Consider the following 6,886-nt stretch of genomic DNA (forward strand, 5'->3'; position numbering starts at 1 on the left):
TCCCTGACCAGAAGTTATTCCTTGCTACGCAATCTTTTAATTTGTGTTTGTACAGTGCCTAACACACTTGGGGCCCTAATTTGGGTTGGGACCTCTAGGTGCTATTGTAATGCAAATAATAAATATGAATAACCACCCTATCAAATACAAATTTTACTCAGGATCTGTAGATGAAAAAGTTGCTGTTTTGTTTTAAGTAATTTAGTTATCCAGAACTCTGATTCTGGAAACTGGATTTTTTTTGTTTATTCAATGGCTTTGAGCAGGGCTATAAAGAATCAATCAGCACCAAGATTCTCAATTGATAGGCTTTGATGGACTAATCAGACATCTTTCCTACATAGAATCATAGGACAGGAGGGGACCTCAAGAGGTCATCCAGTCCAGTCCCCTGCACTCATGCCAGGACTAAGTATTATCTAGATCATCCCTAACAAGTGTTTGTCTAACCTGCTCTTAAAAATCTCTGATGATGGAGATTCCACAACCTCCCTAGGCAATTTATTCCAGTGCTTAACCACCCTGACAGTTAGGAAGTTTTTCCTAATGTCCAACCTAAACCTCCCTTCTACATGTAATGATAGAATTTTTGCTAGTCATATGGGAGAGAGGCAAGATAGAAGATTATGCTTAAGACTCCTGCTTGCATCTGATAGGGCTTTGCTGGTGATAAAACTGGGCTGAGCCACCTGGATTAGATTAAGCATGAGAAGTTTTAATCTCTTTTGGCTAATATTTTAGTTAAGACTGAGCAGAGAAATAACTGCAAGAAGAGGGTCATAGACATCTTACTGAAACACCTCTTATCAGAGCCAGTTGCCCAAAATCAGAGGTTTTCTATTTAAGCAGGTAACTGCATCCTGTCAAGATCTCCAGGAAGGGCTGTTAAAAATGCCATTGATTAACTGTCCAGAGCAGTAGTTTTTTGTTTTGTTTTAAACAATCTTACCCCGCTGGTTGTTTTATCAAGGGATGTTGGCAGCAGGTGAGTGTGTCTTTACCCACTCATAGAAGAAAGTTTCAGGACATTTACTGTTTTTAAAAGCAACCATAATATCTCCTAGAATCTCTCACCCATAGTATAGAATTTTTGGTAAATGTCAGAGGAGGAATTGGTGATTTTCCAGCCAAAATCCCCACTTTTGGTTTGATTTTAGCAACAGGTCTTATTTGCTAGCTGCATCATGAGATGGAAACACAAGCTCTGTTGCATTTTCCTTGGTGGTTGTTTCTCTCCCACCCCATTTGTCTGCAACAGTCATCGCTGTTCCAAACAAAGGGCCATATTCCACGCTCAGTGTCCTTGTCCACAGCCAGATTTTTCTTCCCCAGAGCCATAATTCCCAACAGGCGCAGCCCCACTAATGGAAGCTGTAGTATAGACAGGGCTCCGGCATTTCAACTCTTGTATCACCTAGCCCCATTCTGAAGCACCTAAGTTTTATCTTTGCTATGATCTACGCGTTTACTTTTGGCAGATTAGACAACTGATTGGACAATGCCAGAAAGTCATCACCAAAACTTTGCTTATGTCATTTAATTCTCTCTTGGCAGGATTTTAAATGTGGTTGGAAACACATGTCCAGTAGACAGAGCAGGAAATGGGGAGGCAGGATTCTTGGGTTCCAATTCCCCACACACACACCCGTGAGTTGCGGGGGGACGTTGGCCAAGGTATATAATCACTGTGCCTCCATTTCCCCTTTTGTAAAATGGGGGTAAGACTATTTACCTAGTCCACGATAGCTATCGTGAAAACTGGAGGAGGGCTGGGAACAAAAGTGGCTATAGACACAGGTGCAAAACATTGCTAATTACTTCTCTTTCAGGGCTGAAGCATAAAGGGGGAGGAAGTAAATCCAGTTTTAGAGAAGACTGCTCAGCTTTCACAAGCACATCAAGGGATTCCTGAATGCCATCAGTCCCCTGCACACACACACAGTCAAGCCAACTTAAAGAAATCAGCCAAGGAGGCCTTTAATTGAACTCCTGCTGGTATGACATGGAGTAGCTTTGCAGAATCCTGCAAGGGGCTGAGTGTCCTCTTCCTTTATCAATTCAAGAGGGGAGGAGGGCATTCAGCACCATGCACCAATGGGCCCCAGTGAATTAGAACCGGAGAGAAAAGAGCCTCAGACTCACAATTTATGTCCTTAATACCCGACAAGGTGATAAGCAGCTGTCAGGGGAGCCCTTCACACTAACCCCATTAGCTTTCTGTGGCTAATTATCACTCCCCAGTGGCAGCTGGGGTAGGTAGCTAGAAACGACACATTTAGAAGATTCAAAATGGGATTTAGGGGGGAAGCAAGCAATTTATTGATGTCAGCAGAGTGCATAGCAGGCAGGATGGAAGGAAATAAAGGGCTTGAAAATGGAGATTATGAAGCAATTGATTACAGCTGGTCAAAAACATTCCAACAGAACAGTTTTCTGTTGGAAAATACAGTTTTGTCAAAATTGAGCCACTTCTCAAAGAGTCAGGCTGGGAGAAGACTGGGGCAAGGAACCTGGGGAGGGAGACCAAGACTAGGACCCAGTGGCAGGGGGGATTGGGACTCAAACAGCAACAAAAAGCGGGAGACTAGGGCTAGCTGGGTGAAGAGACTGGCATAAGAAGCCTGAGTATAGACAAGAATGTGGAGCCAGGGAAAGACACCACTGGGACAGGGAAAAAGAGGTCAAGCTGAGTGAAACAGACAGAAGCGTCTACGCCCACAAGAGAACACCCCCCCTTCAGAGCCTGGAACAGACCTCAAGATTCTTGAGTCTGACCATTCCTCTACTGTCCGCAAATAGTAGCATGTCATGCCCCTGACAGTGCGTGTACTGCTGTACTGTCAGTCACTCCATTGTGACTGACAGCAAGGGGGAGGGATAGCTCCGTGGTTTGAGCATTGGCCTGCTAAACCCAGGGTTCTTCAGATGCATAGAGTGAAAGTTACAGATGCAGGCACTCTATACTGACACAGGGAGACCCGGGAGTTACTTCACAAGTGGAGAACTAGTGTTGACAGGGCCAATTCAATCAGGGTGGATGTAGTCCACTCCCAATAATAGATGAGGAGGTGTCAATTCCAGGAGAGGAAAAGCTGCTTCTGTAATGAGCCAGCCACTCCCAGTCCCTATTCAAGCCCAGATTAATGGTGTTAAATTTGCAAATGAATTTTAGTTCTGCTGTTTCTCTTTGAAGTCTGTTTCTGAAGTTTTTTTTTGTTCAATGATAGTGACTTTTAAATCTGTAATTGAATGACCAGGGAGATTGAAGTGTTCACTTACTGGCTTATGTATGGTACCATTCCGGATGTCCAATTTGTGTCCATTTATTCTTTTGTGGAGGGACTGTCCGGTTTGGCCAATGTACATGGCAGAGGGGCATTGCTGGCACATGATGGCATATATAACATTAGTGGATGTGCAGGTGAATGAGCCCTTGATGGTATGGCTGATATGGTTGGGTCCTCTGATGGTGTCACCAGAGTAGATATGGGGACAGAGTAGGCAACGAGGTTTGCTACAGGGATTGGTTCCTGGGTTGGTGTTTCTGTGGTGTGGTGTGTAGTTGCTGGTGAGTATTTGCTTCAGGTTAGGGGGTTGTCTGTAAGCGAGGACTGGCCTGCCTCCTAAGGTCTGTGAGAGTGAGGGATCATTTTCCAGGATAGGTTGTAGATCGTGGATAATGCACTTTAATCTCCCTGGTCATTCTATTTAACACCATTAATCTGGGCTTGAATAGGGACTGGGAGTGGCTGGCTCATTACAGAAGCAGCTTTTCCTCTTGTGGAATCGACACCTCCTCATCTATTATTGGGAGTGGACTACATCCACCCTGATTGAATTGGCCCTGTCAACACTGGTTCTCCACTTGCAAAGTAACTCCCTGCTCTCCCTGTGTCAGTATATAATGCCTGCATCTGAAACTTTCACTCTATGCATCTGAAGAAGTGAGGTTTTTACCCACAAAAGCTTATGCCCAAATAAATCTGTTAGTCTTTAAGGTGCCACCGGACTCCTTGTTGTTTTTGTAGATACAGACTAACACGGCTACCCCCTAATACTTTAAACCCAGGGTTGTGAGTTCAGTCCTTGAGGGGGACACTTAGGGATCTGGGGCAAAAATCTGTCTGGGGATTGGTCCTGCTTTGAGCAGGGGGTTAGACTAGATGACCTCCTGAGGTCCCTTCCAACCCTGACATTCTATGATTAGCTCAAGGGGCAGAGGTCAGTGAGTGCTGATGAAGCTTGGGGTGTCAATCTGATTGCTTTTTTTAAAAAGGCTAACAAAAAAAAAGTCAAAAAAATTACAAACAAAAAACATTAATGTTGCAAAGTCAAGCACTCAAAAAGTTAGGAAACGCAATAATTATTTGTCTGTGTAATCTTAATTCAGGCCCCTTGTGTCTACAGCAATAGTATATAAAAGTGTTTTTCCAAGCAGACTTGGTGCTAATGATCTCAAGTAGCCAGGGCCGGCTCCAGGCACCAGCTTGCCAAGCAGGTGCTTGGGGCGGCCCCTCCGGAGAGGAGCGACACGTCCAGCTATTCGGCGGACAGTCCCTCACTCCCACTCGGAGCGAAGGACCTCCCCCCGAATTGCCGCTGCAGATCATGATCATGGCTTTTTCTTTTTTTTTTTTTTGCGCTGCTTGGGGCGGCAAAAACCCTGGAGCCAGCCCTGGAAGTAGCGTAGAGAATAGCTGCATTCCAGTCCCATTCTCTTCAGAGCCAGGGCTTCAGAGCCCCTAGGTTAGTACTCCTAGACCAGTGTTTCTCAAACTTTTTTTCTTTTTGTAGACCACTTGAAAATTGCTGAGGGTCTCAGCGGACCACTTGATGATCTTTCCAAACGTTGTTTGTACCATTAGCTAACTATTGTAAAGCGCTTTGGATAAAAGCACTATATATATAAAAAAAAACAACTTTTTTGGTTCTACAAATAAAAGCACACAACTCATATTTTAATATCAGTAGTCTTACCTGTCTAATGTGATGGATGTGCCCTCTCTGCCCTGCCGTGGCAGCCCCCGAACTGGGGCTGGGAAGGGGGGTGGTGTCTCTCCCGCTCTCCCTCACCACGGCAGCCCCCGAGCTGGGGCTGGGAATGAGAGCCAACTCTCCCCCGGCAGCCGCAGCCCTGGAGCCGGGGAAAGTTGCCTCTTTCTCTGGTTGCCGCAGCACTGCACGTCCCAAATTCCCCCCACCCCTTCTCACTCCACTGCCCCCTCCCACCTACCTTCTATTCCCCCAAGGCCACCACCTCACCTTATGTGTGTCTTCTCCAGAGTCCAGGCCCCTAATTAGTGGAGCCACACCTGCATGCTTCCACTAATTAGGTGGGTGGCCCTTCATTCTCTTGCGTGCAGCCGCCCAGGCGCACGCCTTAGAGGGAACTATCCGTGGGCCACCTGAATGGAGCTCACAGACCACTGGTGGTCCACGAACCAGTTTGAGAACTTCTGTCCTAGACTACAAAATGCAGTGACCTCTGTGGTCACTCAAGTATCACTACTTGTTTGGAAGGGAATTATGCTTAATGTAAGGAGTGTGACTATAACAGAAATATTATAGGTTAGGAATTCTCACAACACTCCAAGCAGAAGCTCGGTAGGTCCAGGTAGTTGCTTTACAGACAGACAGGGTGTGAGAGGATTGGTCTCTCCGTTTCTTCATTTTGAGGCCAGCATTCATTCTGAGGCCATACCAGCAACAGGAAAAATTCATCCCGGGGAATGTAAACAGCAAGTAACGTAGGCAGGGTGCAAACTTTTTACTAGCATGTCATAGACCCCAGGATGAGACAACTAAGCCTAAATTCTGCCAGTGCAGATGTCGCTCTACAGTGGCAGCGATATGGATACTAGTGTACATGGGTGTGAAAAGAGCAATAGCAGATATGAAGAGCATGATTCAGGCAATATTTAGTGTGTACTATTCAGCATAAATATTTTATGTGCAGCTGGCACCTCATTGCTGTTGACTAGAATGTGCAAACCAGCCCTATTTCTAGGGTCATATACATTTTGACAGGTTTGACAAACGATCTTACATTCAACATTTTACTTCAAATGTTGTAAGTAACAAATTAGCCGAACTCTATATCTATGTATAAGGTTCTTACTGAGATCAGTCTTTGGATTGCAGGTATTAATGGTAAGTCTAATATAAAATCCTTTGACTAAAAGCATTAGAAAGTGAGACTTTCATAAAATTGTGAAGTATTTGAAATCTACCGCTTAATTAAGAATATTTACATATGCAAACTGACCTTAAACTGCCTACCATCCCCATTCCAAGTGCATTACCTTGAATGGTATAAATACTCAAGCAATTAAATGTTAATCTCCAGCTAAAGAAAATATCCGTGTTTGTATTTTCAGAAATAGTTGTGTAAATATCTGGAAACAGGTTAACTTATACTGCCACAAAGAGGAAATATATAAAGCTCATATAACTAATTTGCAATTAAATCTATCTTTTTCTGCTGATTAAGCTTTGGTTAATGATGTGTTCCACTTTCATGCATGGTAACCAAAGGTAGAGTCCTTCAGAAACAAGTGACAGGAATTTGCATTAAAACCCATTATATAAAAGACATTTATCTACACAGGAAGAGGAGCTGAACCTTCACAGACACGGCTTCCAGTATTATCATGGCTAGAGTCATTTATTATCTGATCTCCACTGGGGATTGAAACCTTGCATTAATACACCCGTGAGAAAAATCTGATAAAAATTAGAAATCTAATACTGATTTGTGAGTAATGTATCTGCTTTGATGGCAACAAAGCAAAGCTGACTAGAATTTCTATCTGGGGGGCTTTGAAAATAGCACTCGTTACATAAGTAAATTATATGTCTCTTCTATGGAGCTCCACTGCAAATGAAA

The sequence above is a fragment of the Trachemys scripta genome, chromosome 20 (assembly GCF_013100865.1).
Source record: "Trachemys scripta elegans isolate TJP31775 chromosome 20, CAS_Tse_1.0, whole genome shotgun sequence".
Taxonomy (NCBI): Eukaryota; Metazoa; Chordata; order Testudines; family Emydidae; genus Trachemys; species Trachemys scripta.